Below are 19124 nucleotides of genomic sequence, written 5' to 3'. Positions count from 1 at the left end.
TTAATGGTATATATGTTTTTACTTTTCCACGAACTAATGTGCTGATTTTTAAATCAGAAAAGTAATTGTATTAGATATGGACTCCCTGGTCTAGTCTAGACTATTAGATCTTCATAAAATCCAACTGTGCATATTTCTTTCTTTTTCGGGCTAGCTAGACCGTTAGATCTTCATAAAATCCAATGGTGCAGATTTTCTCTTTTCTAGATAAACGTCGGAATTTTTAGACCCTCTCGGCAAATGTTGGTTACTTCTTTTAACACTATTGTATTAAAATAAAAGATTGAGTTGTTATCCAGGGCCTGAAACCTGAAAGCATTTCTAGTCGGGGAGCTCAAGTTTGCTACCGGAAACCGGAAGACTTCTATGGGCCGAGCCCACGACAACGGGCCACTGGACGAGTCATTTGCCAGTTGGTCACTTGAGAATTCTTGGCTCTTTATCGACGGGATGAAATCTTGGAAATCTTGCTTTTAATAACTTGATAGGAGAACACGTGTGTTACTGAGCAACACCAAAAGAATAACCATTCTCATAGCTAAATTTGGAGTTTTTTCAACCCTATAAAAAAACTAGAGAGCCTCCTAAATGGTGAGGAAACCAACAAACTAGATAAATCTTGAGAATGTAAAATTCAAATGAGGTCTCTGGATTTTGCCCTAAATACTAGAAAGAACTTGGGGCTTGCAATGTAGTCTCCAGGTCCGGTGAGGGAAGGGCTTGCCGGCGGAGGGGAAGTGGCGGGGGAGCACGAGGGGATCACTTGGCAGGCGCGCACGTGGCGAGTGAGATGGCGAGGCGAAATACCTCGGCAAACTTGGCTAGCGGATGTGGGGGGATGGCAAGCAGGATAAAGACGCTAAGAAGAAAGCGATACCGTTGGAACCCGATTTTACTAATAGTTTTTCAATTTTACAAAGTAAACCATATAGTCCATATTTACCTGGCAGTGTATTCTATGGAAATCAGCCTATGCAAACTATGATCAAGACCACAGGATGCTCATCCAATAACATAGGATGCAGGTGGGCTAATTTTGCAAAAAACCACCCGCCATTAGCCATACTAATCACAATATTTTGCAAATAAGCCCCCAATCATAGGGTCCAGGGCAGGTGCCCCCTCCCCGCGTCGTTTCGTCTCGAGACCGCCCACACGCGATTCGCCTCCGCCCACCGCCGGTTCTCCCGCAGTACGCCGCGCCGCCGCCCCATCGCGCCGCTGCCCGTTCGCCGGCGGGGAGGGCGTCGGTGGGCGGAGGGCTCGCGCAAGACGAAACGATGCAGGACGGCGGCAGTCCTAGCGACGAAACACAAAACGACGCGCTGGGGGATTAGGCCAAGGTGGTGTTTTGCAAAAGTTAGACGAGGGGGCTGGGCTAAAGCGGGTGGGCTAAGTGCAAAAATGACCCACCTCTATTTCATGCCATTGGATGAAGATCATGTGGTCTTGATTATAGTGTGCATAGGGTGGCTGGTTTCCACTTGATACACTGCCTATTTACCTAGCTTCTTGAAACTGCTCTCAGGCGCGCACGGTGGCAGGCGTGGATTCAGCCCATTAACTGTTTTGGCCTAGGACGCGATAAGAATTTTGGTCTTGCCACATGCAAAGAGTGCAGAAGGCTGTGCGTGGGGACTGCCAGGCTTATTACGTGGTCTAAGTGCGGTTAAGGTAATTTTTATTTGTTCCTTTTCTGTTTTTGATTAACCAAGGTAATTTATTCACGTTTATTTCCTTGTTCTATCTATTTAATTTTCTTTCTCTTTCCTTTTACTTTATGTTCCTTTTCCTACTTATTTTCTTATTCTTTATAACTTTATTATTTTTGTTTCTCTTTTGTTTATTTTTCTTATGTTTTCCTAATTTATTTTTTATTACAATTTTTTTACTTTAATTTTTTTCTATTTTATTTTTATCTATTTTATCGTTTAATTTTCCTTTGCATACTATTTTGTCCACCATGTATGCTTTGCTCGGTTGTAAAAGTACGAAGATTTGGAGTTATTTTATTCATATACATAGACTAATTTATTTATTGTATCTTGTTTTAGATTAAATTATTCGTTTGTGATGTTGATATGTTTCTTCTCCATTTAAAACAATTTGTTCGCTTGTAGATTCCTTTTTTTCAAACTTTAAGAATGATTTGTTCCTGTTGTTAAGTTATCTATTCGATGCTGCGAAAATAATTGTTTGTTCAATATAACCAAGTGTTCGCAGTGTTCAATGTTTTTGTTCGCAGTGTATTATTATTTGTGCATCATGTTTAATATTTTGTTCGTATAAAAATGATCATTTGTTTTGTTGTTCAAAAGTTTTATTCCTGGAATTGAAAACTAGCTATTTTTTATTAAAAAATATTTTTAAAATAATATTTAAAAGATAGTCAAGTGGGATCTTGTTTTAAAGATCTTGTCATTAATAAATATAATGATACAATCGGATTTATATAATTGGTGCATGCTAGATGATGTCATCAAATCTGCCTTTCGTGCATGTAGGAATCTCTCTGTCCACGGATAAAAAAAAAAGGAATCTCTCTGTCCATCCTGGAGCTCCTCCCATTGGCCAGGAAAACAGATTCAGTTTGACTCCAAAATTTGCCTTCCCAAATTTAGGGTAGGCCAAAATATTGGCAAAAACTTTTTCCCCAAAATTTTAGCAAGTACTTTGTGAGGTTGGCTATTTTTTTGAAATCCAACCAATTGAGTGCTAAAATTTATGGTTGCCAAAATTTTGGCAAGGCAAATTTTGAAACTAAACCAATCAAGCTCTCAGTGACGGTGTAACTGGCGGCAACGTATCCAACGTCCAAAACTGATCCAACGGAAGGAACAAAATTTCCCTTTTTTTTGCAGAGAAAACGCAGATGGTCCCTCGTTTAGCGCAGCCGCGGGAACGGAGGGGGCTTTGGCGCGGCGAGTCGTCTTTCTCCCGCGCGCCGCCGCAGAGGCCGCGGCGCCATCCGCGCGCCGGCCCGGTGACCGGCTGGCCCTCCGGCTCCCAGTCCCGCCTCCGCCGCTCCTCTCCCGGCCTCGACACCGCAGCCGCCCCCTGCCCCTCCCAATCCTCGCTTTTTCCTGCGCTTGGACCGCGAGCGCCTCCTGCGCTGTCCGCCTGCTGCCTCGCCTGACGCCGCCCTCCCGGCCCCGACGAGCTCCTGCTGAGGCGGCCGCACTCGAATACAGAGAGAGGCGCCGCCGCTGGGGCCCCACATCGACGCCGTGGAGGAGGGAGACAAGAAGGGCCCAGGCTGCCACAGAGGCGAGAATCGGAGCTCCGAGAGAATCCTCATCTGCTTATCTCCGTCGACGTTCTCGCGAGCACAGGTGAATCCCATCCCGTGCTTTGCTTTGCTTGACTACTTGTTCGCCGTGCATGACTGCAAATCAGATTTCATATTGTTCTGCAAATCAGATGTCGAGCCTCAAGAGTACAATATCATTTCAAGTTTTACACAGTTCTTGATGGCTCCAATCTATGCTACTGATGATCTTCTCAACCAAGATCTGTTCTAGTATCTAGGAGTTGATGGATAGTATTTTGGGCAGTGCTAACTATAGTCTTTTGTAGCCCAACTATAGTCTTTTGTGGCCAAATTGTAGAAGTAAAAATGGCCTATAGTTATAGCATTTGTTCACTGGTGAAAGAGCCAAATTTAGTGACAATGTGTTGGTTTAAATTCACTGTCAAGTACTCCTATTTTAATTTTTTTTGAATAAAAATTCCTATTTTAATTTCGTGTTTAAGTGCTGAATGTCTGAAGCCCCTGTTGCTTTTTCTGAATCTTTGAATGCTGCAAGTCTGAATGGTCTAGGTCTAAATCTGTGATCCAAAGGGTTAAAACATCTGCAGCCATTGGATCAGTTTTGGACGTTGGATACGTTGCCGCCAGTTACAGCGTGACTTACCATTGGCCAGCGGGGACCCAGCACTAACCCAGCCGGGAGAGCTCCCATCGGCCATCGCTGGAGCGGAATTCTTCTGATGGGGGACACAGCGAAGTTGAATCTGACCAGCATTAAGTTTTGTGAGAGGAGGATTCGTCAATTGAAGAGTCAGAAGGAAGAACTTGAGCAGACGATGGCGAAAAATTTGGTGACGCAGGCGATTCCGAAGCGCGGGAAGAAGCATCGCAAGGTGGTCCATGATCTCGAGATGCGGAAGGAGTTGGTGGAGCAGGCGGATCTGGAAGTCGCGAAGAAGCATGCTATGAAGATCGACTCTCTGGAGGAGACTATCAAGTTTATGAAGAAGAGGCTTAGATGTCTTACTATGGCGGTCTATCTCCCTGGAGGCTGCGCAGGAGCTGGTGGAGCAGGAGGAGAAGCTGAAGCACAAGGAGCAGCCGGCCGGAGAGAAGTCTACTGAATCTACCACCACCGAGGATTCTCCTGAATACACGAGAGTCCAAGATCTTAATGGTTTGATCTTCTTCTCAATCCCATTGCTAGTTTAGTTATTACCACTGCGATAGGAGTACTCCTATTTCTCTTAAACTTGTTCAGTCATATGTTCCCCCTCGTCTAAATTATTATTTCTCTTGCCTTCTTTAGCTGCTACCGATAACCTTCCCACTCTGACTTATGGCCACAAGGACCCTGCCACCGTTGCTGCTGTGCTCGACCCGGATGACAAGAGCAAGCTCATAAATGTGGCAAAGTCAGTCGTCAAAGTTTCCTTTCCCCCACCAAATCGAGGTAACAATCGCCCGAAGATGTCTAGTTCACCCAATCTTAGCGCTTTCATCCAAATCTCTTGCTGATTATTCCAACTCTGATTGTGGGCACATTGATTTTGCAGGTCGGGAATATTTGGATCGGTGGTATACTGGCATCATCATCCGCTGGGATGTGCACAACAAGACAGCAATGATCATCAGTGGTGGTTGTTTTGACCGCGACATTGATGATAAATCCAAGAGCAAGGTGCTAACAAAACCTCTGCTGTGCTAAATATATGTTACCGTGTGTTTGTTGGACTAATCGATTTTCACGATCGGCTACCTTTTCATTGCATCACAAAGTGTTGATTACTTGATTGGCTAGTTATTCCTTAGCCCATCAGATGGGGGAACCCTTTACATGTTTGTCATATTGGATTAGCCACAGCTAACATGCCACATCGTAGTGCCAGAGTAACACTAGTTGTGTTCTTGCGCTTTCCAAGTTACCGATTATGTTCCTGCCCCTGTGGTGTTACTTAGAGTTCCTGCACCAGATGATGTAAGTTCTTTATCAAGTCCAAAGGTCTTTAGAAGTAACCAGGAGCTAATGTTGTGTCTGTTTAAAACAATGTCGAACCCACAAGATAACAAGTGCTTGTCTCTGCTTTGAATTATCTGCCCAGTTATTGTCCCTGGCTCAAGCTCTCCCATCTTTCTGTGAACCTGATCTGCTATTTTAACGCTGCCAGATGTTGCTTTAACGCATTTATGTGATATTGCCGTCATTAGCTCCGTTTTCCAAGATTTTATCTTTGATTTTGTCCTTCCTTCTAATGGTGCCTTTGTTGGTTCATCATTAACTTTCCTCTATTCATAACCCTTTCACATAGTTGAACTGTATCTAAGCATATCTCTTCCTTGCAGATATTCGTACATTATCCATACATGGAAGATGATGGCTTTATTGAGGCAAAACTTCTCTTCTTCAGCGCATTCTATCAACTTTCTTTGCTGGAGGTTGCTTTTCAGGGGGTGCTGCTGGATGTACCGACACAGATCCCCACTTTTGGTTCAACCCAACCAAAATGTGGTGATGAGGTATTTTCATTGGGTAGGGACAAAGATTTGTCGTTGGTGGTCCGTCATGGGACAATTATGAAGGAAGGGTGTCTTATTGAGTTGCGCCAAGGTTACCTCTTTCTGGACTACGAACTACCTGAGGTAATAATCATCTTATAGTTCTGATGCATTATTTCTTAATTATTCATATAACTTGGAACCACTTCTTTGGTGCAGGGTGGCACAGGAGGACCTGCGGTTGATCATCAAGGCGATGTGGTAGGGCTGGTAATGGATTGTGATGATGACAGAGCAATTATTCTTCCTATCTCTGTTGTCCTCTCATGTTTTCATATGTAGACAAATTGCAGGTTTGTTTCCCATCTTGTTTCAGTCTCTATCTCTACCACCTTCTTATAGTATTGCTATGTGGATTAAGTTTGGTTTGTTTTCTATTTTCTGGGTAGGACTGTTCTCTTTGGGCTTTCCAGTTTTAAAGTTTAAGACTTTCATTAGAGTTACAGGTATTATCTTCCTGTCTGTACGCTTTCTTGCAACAAGATTAACCGATTCCACATTGTTCATCAGCAGGGAGCATAGCTCCTGTTCATATTCATACAGGCTCAGGACATAAGCCAACAACTAGGAGCACAAGGACTCGTCACTCACATCAAAGATCAAACTCAAAGGAACACACATGCATCCTTAGCATCTCACTATACTCCAACCACCCAAAAACAGAAGCTCTGTTGATTTCCAGATCAACTCCAGGGCCACCAGCACCAGTAGCCCCTGCAGCCCCATTAGATGCTTAGATCAGCCATCAAGATGCACCAGTTATCTAGCAGATTCTCCCTAGCCTCATCATCAGTACTTCCAATCTTTTCAACAAGTCGTGATATTTCTCCATATACCGTGTTGGGCACAGCAATGCGCAGTTCTTATATGCACAAACAATTTGTTCCACTCAGTGCCATGTTTACTCAAAAGCTTGCACATAACACTAGCTTATTTAGTCATCTTTATATGAATTAGAAAAGCGGGGCTCACGTGGTACCTATCATTACAGAATACAGATACAACAAACTTATAGGCAGGTAGCCACCCAAGGTGTTACTGTCATTCGTTGCTCATTAGCTTTGATAACTATATGACAAAAGCTTGAGCATATGATCCGAAAGTATTAGTTTTAAGTACATAAAACTGTTATCCAGTATGTAATAGTTACAAATACTAATTGAATTACATGACTAACTAAATGGACTCTTAAATCAATGTGTCTTTGAATTATCATTTCTTATGGAGCTGCTTATTTCAATTATATTGAAAATGTCCTGGAGTTCAATTTTCAGTGTTAATAGGCTTGATTCAACTTATTTCAGACGAATTGCTCGTCCCTTGCTTGGTATGAGCTGTAGGAATGCAGAGCCTCTGGTGGAATCTCGCTCTGGTGACATCAGATTTGATGTTGGTATAATCACATTGTAGACAAGGCTGCACTAGTAGTTTTCTACACCCAGCAGTTTTTACTGAATTGAAAGCATGTTTCCAGTGAAAGTTATTCAGTAATACTAGATCTTAGTCACTGTCGGTAATTGGACCACCGGATTTTAGGATTTCGGTTAAGTAATTCAGTCCCAGTGTCCAATTACAGGACCTATTGCTAAAAGTGGTTTAGTTGTATTGAGCTATCGATTTAATATTTCAATAATTCGAAGTTCTTTAATATGTTGGACATTGAATATTATTCTACCCTGAAGGTGTAGAAATTATATATATTGTAACTCTCTTAATCTGTCTAGGTTGACCCCAAGTCTGCCGCATGGAAGCAGGGCATTAGAAGTGGGAATATGATTGTTTCCTTTGATGAGCAGCCTCCTAAACCTCTGCCGGAGGTGATAAATATATCTCATATCTATATGTCAATAATATAGTTATGACTAGCTTACATGGTCGATCTTTCTGAGCAGTTTGAAGTTTTTCTACTGTCTCTTGGTTCAAAGCACCTCCATGGGACACACACGGAGGTTGATTTCAAGGTGTGATTAGTTGTTACATACAATGGTGAAAAGAATTTATCAGAATGATTGAAAATAGCAAAATTATTTACAAATGTGTATTGTACCTTGTAGCTGGAAGTTCAAGATCCCAACAATGTTCACAGAAGCATTACCTTGCATGTTCCATTCTCTGATGTTGCCAATGTGAGTGGTTATAGCACATTCTCTGCATCTCTCCTGACATCCATATTTGCACCCTTGTCTGTGGAGCATGATACTTCATTTGTTGTTACATGTTGAGTTTGACATCAGCTTTTGGATAATTCCTTATATGACACTGGAATAAACATACAGCCCATATCTGCCACTGCTAAACTTGTACTGTTTATTTTAAGCTTATTTGGTTCTTTTGGCAAGTTTGGCAAAAAGCATGAAGTCTGGGTGCCCTTTGGCAGAAATTATTTTGTTTTAATTACTTTACCTCACTTGATAACTTGTATAAACTGACTATTTTTCTTTTTTTTTATCGTATTTGATGAATGCAGGTTCTGGGCTGAGTGCTATCGTGCGTGCTGTCTGCTGTGTCATATACTCGTATGCTCTTCTGCATCCTGATTTTTTGTGTGTGCGCGCGCGCGTTGCAGAACAAGTATGCTGAATGTTCGGGGTCTTCAGAGACCAGACCATTGTAGTTTTACAGCTGTGTAATCTTCTGAATGAGAAATAGGACTGACAGAATATGTAATCTCTCCAGACGGTAGCAGCTGGAATAGTAAATTTCTGGAGCCTGACTAGCTTGATTAATGGTTCTGTTTGTCGTAATTGCTGCGAAACCGTGGCTAACAGGAGCGACCCAAAAGTAGTCCTGCATTCTTCACTCGTCCTAATGATGACTCTGCTGAGATGACAAGTTGAAAGGGCAGGCAAGGTCTAATTTCAGTTGCTGCTAGGCCCCTCGTACATCAGGGCGTGTCCCACCACCTCATTGAATAATATCGCTTGTGGGCTTGTGGCAAAGCGATGAGGGCTGTGTTTAAATTCGTAAAATGGTGGTAAAAGGGTTACATCGGATACTGTAGTACACAATAGTATTTTTTATTTGTTTGTGGTAATTGTTGTCCTATCGTGGCTTAACTAGGCTCAAAAGATTCGTCTCGTCGTGTACATCAAAACTATGCAATTAGTTTTTTTATTTACTTATATTTAATGTTCCATGTATAAGGCAAAAGATTTTGATGTGATAGGTGAATAGTAATATTTGGAGAGAAATTTTGAATCAAAACACAGCCGAGCTAGAGGACATCGCTGCCGTCACTGGCCACTGACATGATTTCTCCATTGAAGCAGCAGCATAGGCTGAGAGACAGAGAGAGGCAGCATGACATCCATCAACGCATGCACCAACGGCGCACATCAGAGAGCTCCACTAAGCCCATCGGGCCCTCGTGATTAACGACGGCCGCGACGGCGAATTAAGAAGCGAATAAAACTAAAACCCATCCTGATCCGGACGTCCCGAGGCCGCGACGCGCGCGGCTCGCGGCGCCACGCCACCCACCCGTCCCCGTCGCTCTCCGCAGGTCGGCAGCTCCCAAACAGTACAGTCTCTGCATTTTCAGTGGCACTGGTGCTGCCGTCTGCGGTGATGTTTCCGGAGGAAAGCAACCCGGTCGGCGCGCAATGCTGAGTTTAATGTCGACCGTAACATATCTCCTTCGAAGATCGATTTTTTTCCATCCACGTGCGTGGGGCCCACGGGGCTTTATCCTCCGCGCTTCTCCTCTCCTTTCCACTGCACACGTTCTTCCCCCCTCCCTCCATACTCCATGGCGCCCCTTCCTTCCCCTTTTTTCTTTCTGCTCCATGCTTCCGCCAATCCCGCTCACCGGGAACGAGGAGGACCAGAGGGCGTCACACCGCCTTCGCTCTCCCCGTCGAGCTGCCGGCCGGTCGCGCCCCCTCGGTCTCCGCCGCGCTCGACGACCTCGCTGCAAGGGAAGGCATCTCGGCGCGGACCACGAGAGACGCGGTGCGCGCGGCCGTCCTCCCGGTACGGATCCAGCACGCGCCGTGCGCTGCGGGGCTGGCGGCGCGAGTGGCGGGTCCGGCGGTGGCGGGGCGCGGCGGCGCTCGCCACCAGCGCCGCCCCTGAGATCCAGTTTTTTTTTTGCATACAATTTTTTTTAGATGTATTTTTTTTGTTTCTTTCCATTTGATAAATTTGTCTCTGTCAAAATTTTTCTCGTAAAATTTTTTTTATCTCACCAATTTGTTTCTTGAAATTTTTTCTACCACCAATTTTTCACTTGAAAAATTATTTTGACTCATAAAAAATATCTGAATTTATTTTTCTCAGAAAACGACAAAAAAAATTATAAATAAAAAAAACAACGGTCGGAAAATCGACCGTACGGGAGCCTCCCGTACGGTTGACCGTAAACTATCAATACCCCGGTCGGCGGCCGGTGGCCACGACGACCGTCCCCAAGAACGACAAAAAAAAGGAAAAAAAATTCAGCACTACGCTTCTCTTCTCGCCACGTGGAGACTGACACAGGGCCCCACCCTTCAGTCTCCGACCAGGACGACGGAGAACCAGAAGTCTTAGAGCAAGTTTTATAAATATCGCCCGCTTGCCAACGTATTCGAGTGCCAGCTCATCCGAGCTCCCGAACTAGTGGGTGGCGGGCCCCTTGATTCTTTAACGTGTGGCATTGCTAGTTAGGACGTGGAGCAATGGGAGTGAGCATGCGGAGAAGCGCAGAGCATTTCGCCCATCGTCAGTCGCCCTGGGAACTCGCCGGTTTTCTTCTCTCTCCTATTTCCTCTCTCTCCCACGTCGGATCGAGCTCATTCCCCGCCGGCTATAATACATGCTCTTACACCAACTGAATGCAGCTCACATTGCATGTCTTGAACTCGAATCGGTTTCCTGGGGATGACGGGGAAGAGGAAAAAACTGTGGGAAAAATTGATGCTGTCACGGTCCGGCACCGAACACCTGCCACCAAACGCGATTACGCCACGACCAGCAGAAAAAAATGGGGAAAAAGAAAAGAAAAGAGGGCCATCGTCACACCAACAACCCTTGTTCCCCGTCCTCATCCTCCCTCCGCCCGAGCGATCGTCGCCACAAGCCCATAAGCTGGTTGGGGCCCCGAGCTCTTGCTGTCACCTTTCAGCTCGGAGATCACGCCTCCGCAGTGTCTGTTTACTTCCGGCGCAGAAGCGCTGCCGGAGAAGCGCTGCCGGAGATTCCTTCCGGTATGGTGTGAGCACGAGCGAATAAAATTACAATGGCGGCCACTCTAGCTCGCTGATCCTGGCTACGTGTCTGGACTTCTGGTCATTGGCGGTTTTGATGCCACTGCTCATTGTTTTAGTAGTAGATAATAGCTGAATATAATTAATCAACCTTAACCGGCCGCTCGCGTCGTTCTTCCCCGTCTACAGTAGAGAGCAGAGGAAAAGGGCGACCGCGAGGCGAGCGACTCTTCCGGCGGCGATTCCGCCGCCCTCCTCCTTCTCCGTCGGCCGTTACAGCGGCGGCGAGGGAGGAGGGCTGCGGAATCGACGTGTGGATGTAAATAGCTTAGGTAGTTGTTTGCCTAGGGCTAGGTTTTGCTTTCTGTCGAGTTTCGACGGTGGAGCTAGGGTTGGCCGGGAAGGAGATCTCATCGCTCTCGTTCGTCGGATGGTGGCGGTGGTTCTCCCTCTTCTTCGGCTGGTGTTCCTTCCCCTTGTGGCCGTCTCTGGTGACGAGGCGGAGTGGATTTTGGTCCTCCGGGGCAGCCCAGGTGAGATCTTGGTCTTATTTGGGTTACCCTGTGAGGTTGGTTGGGGTCCTCCGGTTGGTTTGCGGATGGATTTCGTGCGGGTTGGCCGAGTTTGTGTTGGATCCTTGGTCGGATTTTGTGATGGGATCTGGGATTCTTGGCCGGCTCGTTCGTTGCTTCATCTCTGCGAACGGATGGTAGCTTCCAGTCATCCCCATGGTGGGATGTGGATTCCGGCCGTCAGTTTCCGTCCTGACGGCGGCGGATGTCTCCGGCGGTTCTCGATGGAGAAGATGCCGATGTTCGTTCAGAGGATTAGATGCGGCTTGGTGGTGGTTCCGAGTCGTTGGATCTTGCGGCTTCACATGCGTGGGTCTTCGATCGAGCTCTGTTGGGGAAGACGGTGGCCGGCGGCTAGCAGCATCTGCGGCGAGGCGTCGGGGGAGTGGGAGAAGAACTTGGAAGAAGAGCAACTTTGCAAAGAAGTCCTTCCTATACTTGTTTGTAATTTTCTTTTCTTTCCGGGTCGTGGTTGTAACCTGGGGATGTACTGCTACTGTTCAATATAATCTATATCCCTTCGCAAAAAAAAACCTAGGATGCACTCATGCACAAAGCCTTTATAATTACAACAACGCAAAAAATAAAAAAACTCGTTGCTTATTGGATGCAACAGCGTGAGCACGGTCATTGCAAAAGCGATGGCTGTTCTGTTCCATCCCAAGCAAAGAAAAATGTCACTTTCTGAGCCAAAGCTGACCCGACAGACTCTGTTCTGCTGGCTGTGGCTAGTGGTTGGTACTGATTTGTCGTGAGAGAAAAGTGCTGCTGACTGGTTGATGGCTAGTGGCTGATGATAATTTGATGTAAAAGAAAAATTCTGCTGGTGGTTGCCAGAGAGAACGGAGTAGAAAAACCCTTTCAGCACGTAGAAAAACCCCGCCGTCAATACGCAGGTCACTGGCAGACTGCAGCACTGCACCTTTTTAGATGATGGAAAAAAGCGTTCCTAGAAGCTACAGCCTAAGCACTGCACCTTGTCAACCATCTCCGTCGATAAAAACTACCACGGTTTTATAAAAATAAAAACTTCCAGGAGGGATAACAATCGGAGCTGCCATCTTACACCAAGTGATGACGATCTGACAGCCAGATATGAGGTACTAGTAGTACGTGTATGCCGCGTGCAGGTTGGCAAACCGAGTTAACTCGCCGGAGCTGCGGCGGTTGGGTGCATGGGTTCGAGTCCTGGTTGGCCTCGGCCGTCGGATCGGGCGTTGTTGGTGGTAGGAGGAGAGGACGGCGATGTGGCCGACGCCCGACGGCGGCCATTGATGGCTTGGACCGGCGGTGAGGGGACGGCCGCCGAGCGACGTGAAACCGTGGTAGCGGGGGCGGTCAAATCCACGTGATGGAACGCGGGAGACGGTTGGTCACGAGCTAGGAGAAGAAAGGACCCATGGTTTTGTGTCATATCCTACGTGGAACCATACAAATTTTCAAATTCCCTCACCCGTTTCATTCCAATTGAAAAAACGAACGTTTCGTTAAAAAAAAGAGAAACAAACGAACACGGACTCGATTCGACAAATGTACAAATCGAGAAAAGAAAACGTTGCTGCAACCGGGATGGCCAGCTTGATCGACCCAGTCCGGCCAAGGGGCGGCGACTCGCTCATCATCCCAGTAGGTGAGAGGCGCCCCGTCGGCCGGTCAGGTGCGCCGGTACAGGGGCGACGACGGCGACGTGCACCGCGGCGCGGCGCATCAGGGAACGGCGCTGAAAAGGAGTTTAAAGAGTAGGTGGCTTGGCTCCTTGACCACCGGCCGCGCACTGATGCTGAAAAAGACCAGCCCCCGGCCCAGCCGCAACCTCCCCGGCCGCGTTCCCACTCGCCGTCGCCGCCGCCGCGCGGCCGGCTGACCCGACTGGCTGCGGCGACGGCACGCACCGGCCTTAGCTCGGCTTAAGATCGCCGGAGACCCCAACCACCGCGGCCGGTGGTCCACCGGCCGCCCGGGACCTGCAAGGCTTCTTCGTTAGCGATGAAGTAAGAGCAGGTATTATATCCGACTGAGAGCCGGCTGGAATCCGACGTGGGGAGGAGAGAGAACCGGAGCGAGCGGCCTGCGAAATGCATTAATGCTCGCGCTACGACTTGGGGAGCTGCATGCTCCCAGCCGGCTGCCGGCTGGGATTATAAAACTTGCTATAAGCAGGGGGGCTGCAGCGTCCATGCCAGACGGGTCCGCCCACGAAGCCCCCCACCCACCCAATCACGTCCAAATCCGCCCGGAATTTCTCCTCTAGGTTCCTTCAAAAAAAAAATCTTCCTCCTACGTTCTCCACCGGACTTCTAAATTCACTCGCCACCCTTATCAAAAAAAGGGAAAAAAAATCAGTCGCCCTCAATGTCGCCGTGCCAGTGGCCGGCTAACAGACTAATAATAAGGGTGTGTTTAGTTCGGTAGGGTGTAAACGCAAAAAAATTTGCGTTTCGAATCTTCCCAATTTGAAGCACTAAATGAAGTCTATTTATAAAATTTTTTGTACAGATGGGTTGTAAATCGCGAGATGAATCTAATGGTGCTAATTAATCCATGATTAATCAATAATTAGTGGATGGTTACTGTAGCATCACTGTTGTAAACATGGATTAAGTAGGCTCATTAGATTCGTCTCGCGATTTACAGCCCATCCATGCAAAAAGTTTTATAAATAGACTTCATTTCGTACTTCAAATTAGTAAGATTCCTTTTCACTTTAATGCGTTTACGGCTTTTTTGCGATTACGGGGTGGAACTAAACACACCCTAACTACACCTTTCCCGGTCAGAATAACACACTCCAACGAACGGGGGCCAGAACGAGCAACTAGTAGCATTGGAGGATCAAGCAGCTCAGCAGAGCTTGGCCAAGCCATTAAATGAGGCTGCACGGCAACGCCGCTATTCTTCTTCCGCTTCCGTTTCCGCAACGGTCATCCACCTCATCCATCGCATTGGTGCGTGCTCTTGCCTTTGAGAGAAAGCTAACGGCTGGCTGCAAAAATTTTTACACCTCATCTCTTATCTTAGGCCCTGCACTTCCGTAAACGCAAAATTTTACGAAGAAATCTTGTTAATTTAAAGTACTAAATGAAGTCTATTTACAAAACTTTTTGCATAGATGGACTGTAAATCGCGAGACGAATCTAATGAGCCTACTTAATCCACAATTAGTAACAGTGATGCTACAGTAACCAACTGCTAATTATTGATTAATCATGGATTAATTAGCATCATTAGATTTGTCTCGCGATTTACAATCCATCCATGCAAAAAGTTTTGTAAATAAACTTCATTTATTACTTCAAATTGGAAAGATTCCGACGCAATTTTTTTTTTTGTCTTTACAGGCCTTACGAACTAAACACAGCCTTATTTGTATACTTTTATACATCTCAACATTCAATCTGCTTATAACGTATCATAATACTTGCTCTAATGATTTACCGTCCGGGTAGCCGTTCGGATCACGCAATTAGGAACATTTGTTAGGTGCCACAGTGCTACTAGTATCGTGGTGTCGCGCATGTGATCACGTACGTCGTCATCGCGCGCGTAGGGAGCAACCCGCCTGATTCGTCCACGCAGGTCGCAGGATGATGGTCTGTTTCGCTAATACTGGAACAGCCGTGCTCGTACTACCACAGCCCCCCCCCCCCCCCCCCCCCCCCCAATCTAACTCCTACATTCTCTTCAAAAACGAAATGCAACTCCTAATTCCCAATAAAGGGCATGATTCGCTAGTATTCCTTTTGATTTCGTTTTCAATTTTTTATTCTTTTATTATTGTGGTATACCAACATACCAGGCATCCAATGAATATATCATGAATGTTGTCGGGAATATCTCATGGATGCTCTCGATGACTCTTCTTCTTTCCCACCTAAGGTCTGTCATTCTTGCTACAACTTAATATGCTAGTATTGCCTAGAGTAAAATACACTGCCGGATCTTAAACTTGACTCATGGTGTCACTCAGGTCCCCAAGCTTTCAAAATATATATTCAGATCCTTCAACTTGTTAACAGTATCACGTGAGGTCTAAACCACAATTGCTTAAGCTAAAATGAAAATTATATAATTTTGTAAAATATAAATACAAAAAAACATATGTGCAAAAAAATTATAAAAAATTTACTTATACAATGTGTTCATATATAAAATATCTGTAAAAAATTTTGTAGGAAAATAAAAATCATATGACAAAGTTTATAAAAAATAGAAGATAAAAAATAATAAATTTTGGAGGAAACATTCGAAAAAAAATACTGAAAGGATCTTGATCACGCGATGTCGTAGCCTAGAGGGGTGAATAGGCGTTACTTCAAAATTTGGCGCTTAATCCCTGCTGGGACTGCCTGGACCGGTCAGACCGGTCTACCAGACCGGTCTATGCAGGCAGATAGCGCAGTCAGCAGGAACAAGTCCCCTCTCGAGCTTGAACCTATAAGAAACTTGGGATATGTGTCTTGCAGAGTATTTCTAACAATATAAACAAGTCCCTACACACAAGTAGATCACACCCAAGTAGATCGAGCGGAAGCACAATTCAAACTCAAAACTATAAATGCAAGGTAAGTAAATCAAACCGAAATAGAGATGATGCAATGAAGACACGATGATTTGTTTGACCGAAGTTCGGATTCACCCCGTGCACCCATGTGTGAATCCTACTCTCCGTTGAGGAAGCTCGTAGTGACCCCAAGGTCAAGCTATCTCCTCTTCTCCACTATATGATCATGCGCCCTTTTGGCACACAATCGAAGCCGCAACAAACTTGTCGCTGCTCACCACAACCTTGGGAGCTAGCCGGCGACGCCTAGCCGTCTAGGAGCCGATGCTCCAAGAGTAACAAATGCTTCAATCGAGTTGGCCGACGCAACCTCAAGTGCTCAAAGCTTGGGATGTTTCTCTCTTGCTCAAATGACTCTCAAGGAATGGATTCACTCAACCCAACTAAAAGATTCACCTTGAATCAAGCAACTCTCACAAAGAGAGGTTGGGGAGGACTCTCCAAGTGCTCACAAGGCTCTCAAGATGTTCTGAAATGTTCTAGCATCAGCACCCACGAATGGGTGAAGTCATGGGGTATAAATACCCCTTCTCACAAAACTAGCCGTTGCCCTGTCAGTGTTAGACCGGTAAGACCAGTCGGTTTTAAAAACTAGCCGTTGGAGGCTCACCCTGCTCAGACCGGTCAGACCGGTCCCTCTCTATTTTCTGCAGTTAGCTCTCACTTCTTAGGCCAAACTCTCTAGGGACTGGTTTGAGCACTTTTGGTATTGTCTAACCTACTGATGTTGCATCCCTCTTAATAGTACGGCATACCTATACTCAAGTGCATAAAAGAAATATACAATTTCCACGATTACTTGAGCTTCTTCATAATATGATCATGCCGACTTTTCTTCGATCAATACCGTGAGGGCATCAACATCTTCTTTCTTTTGAGCATACCCGCTTTGAGCTAGTGACTTTGAATCTTTGTATTGCATTAGGAATGAAATCCATCTTGATTCACAAGTCACCTTCTTTTCTTGAATAATGACACTCTTCAACATAGAGCTCTCCATGACTCTAGGATCTCCGGCCTTTGACCCGTATCGGTTTCTTTGCTCCCCCCAAGCCGTCGCTTGCGTAGCCTCTTGAAACACGCCTCTCGGTCCTCTACCTTTATCCTAGCCGTCCATCTTGAACTCATATTGATTTGTGTCATGCATGAATTCTTCATTGTTAATTTGAATTCTCAATTTAATCTTATATGCAAGCCTTCCAATTTGAGACATCATATATGTATCAACTCATGTCTCATTCTCTTTTGCCTTACTTGCTTGCATCTTAAGTTAACATCCATTTATCACATGTGACAAGATCTTCTATATTTGAGACTATGTATAAGCATATCACGTCTCATTCACAAAATCTTTACTTGTCACTTTGAATCCCATCATAGATCGAAACAAGCCTTCGCAAATATTAGAGCCTTTATATCAATCATGAATACTTTGCTCTGTTTTTCTTTTCTTGTTTTGCTTGTCACATACACATTATATCAATGGGATAAACACGCTTGCTTGCAATACTTGAGCTATCTCTTTTAATACACATTTCATAATTAAATACCTGTTCATAATCTCATGCAAGCAAGTTAGTCCTTTAATCGTGTTGTCAATCAATGCTCCAAAACCCATTAGGGCCTAGATGCTCTTTCAATCTCCCCCTTTTTGGTGATTGATGACAGCCCAATTAAAGCTTAAAAAAGATATTCAATAAAGCTTTTGAATTCTCAGATTTAGTTAGAGCTCCCCCTCAATATGTGTATATGAATCGAATTCAACACAAGTTGGCCTCACATGCCAAATTTCACATATTGAGCACAAATGAGACTCCCCCTAAATCTCAGCATCCATGGGGTGTAACAGGTGTGTGAACAACATAAATAAATCCGTGATGCAATATGTCATGTAACGCACACAAGGAAACACAAGAGCAGTGCTGCTGCCATAGACCAGTCAGACCAGTCCCTGGGACCGGTCAGACCGGTCCACACCAGCCAGCACACGCTTGGACTGGTCAGACCGGTCCCCTCTGACCGGTCAGACCGGTCAGAGACTGCCAGAACAGCCCAAGGCTGAAACAAAAGACATCACATCACTCAAAAATTTCACACTATCATAAACATTCCTTATGTATTTAAAACATGATAAATACACCCAATAGCATTCAATACAAGTGTTCTCAAGTCCGCACAAATCCTTAATAAAAGAGATGGATATGATTTTACAAGATGAGACAAGAATATCCAAACATATCCAAATCATGATGTTCATACATCCATCATCCATACATGATATATAATAAGAGCTAGATGATACAAGATGATCTCAAGATACATATCACATCTACTCTCAACATCTACTCTCAAGATGGCACACACACAGACACAAAGATAAGCTTTAATCCTCCAAACTTCTCCCCCTTTGTCATCCATCAACAAAAAGCGTACAAGAGGAGAAGAGTGTGCTGCCAATCTGAAATCACTGCCCACCTGTAGAGAATCCACCAGTACTGCTCGGATAAGCAAAAAGTGAGTCACTCCAGCTAGCCACTGTCGCCTCAACTGTGTCAGGAGCTGGAGAAAGTGAAGCTGTAGTCCCTGCATATCCCATATCTGGTGAAGAAGAAGTCCCTCCAAGATCAAAGTGAAGTGAAGGGGGTGCAGAAACTGTAGGAAACGTCGCCGACGACCCTGGAACTGTCGACGAACTGACGTGTGTCCCAAACTGAGGTCCTGCACTGAAAGGTGGAATCGGCCCCATGAAACTGGAAGTGAACGGCGGGGGCCCTGAGTATGGTCCAGCGAACTGAGATCCCACAAACTGTCCTGCGAACATCTGTGGGCCTGTGGTGAAAAGCTGTGGACCTGGACGGAACTGAGGTGCAAAAAGTGGAGATCCGTGTCCGAACTGCTGAGCTAAAGACGATCCACCTAGCCGACTCTCCTGACCAAAGAACATTTTCTCGCCCAGGTGGTCATACTGCGCAAGGTCCATCCCCTGGAAGCTCTCAATC

General features: G+C 45.5%; 1 long non-coding RNA gene across 1 annotated transcript; it reads right to left on the bottom strand.

Moving 5' to 3' along the window:
* Positions 1–12945: 12945 nt before the first annotated feature.
* LOC120701357 lies at positions 12946–13752 on the bottom strand. The gene is made up of 2 exons (XR_005686059.1): positions 13620–13752; positions 12946–13528 (listed from the first exon to the last, which is right to left on the bottom strand). It is a non-coding gene; the product is annotated as an uncharacterized LOC120701357 (long non-coding RNA).
* Between the last annotated feature and the right edge of the window lie 5372 nt (positions 13753–19124).

This window comes from Panicum virgatum, chromosome 3K (genome assembly GCF_016808335.1).
Source record: "Panicum virgatum strain AP13 chromosome 3K, P.virgatum_v5, whole genome shotgun sequence".
Taxonomy (NCBI): Eukaryota; Viridiplantae; Streptophyta; class Magnoliopsida; order Poales; family Poaceae; genus Panicum; species Panicum virgatum.
This window is presented reverse-complemented; position numbering and strand designations above follow the sequence as displayed.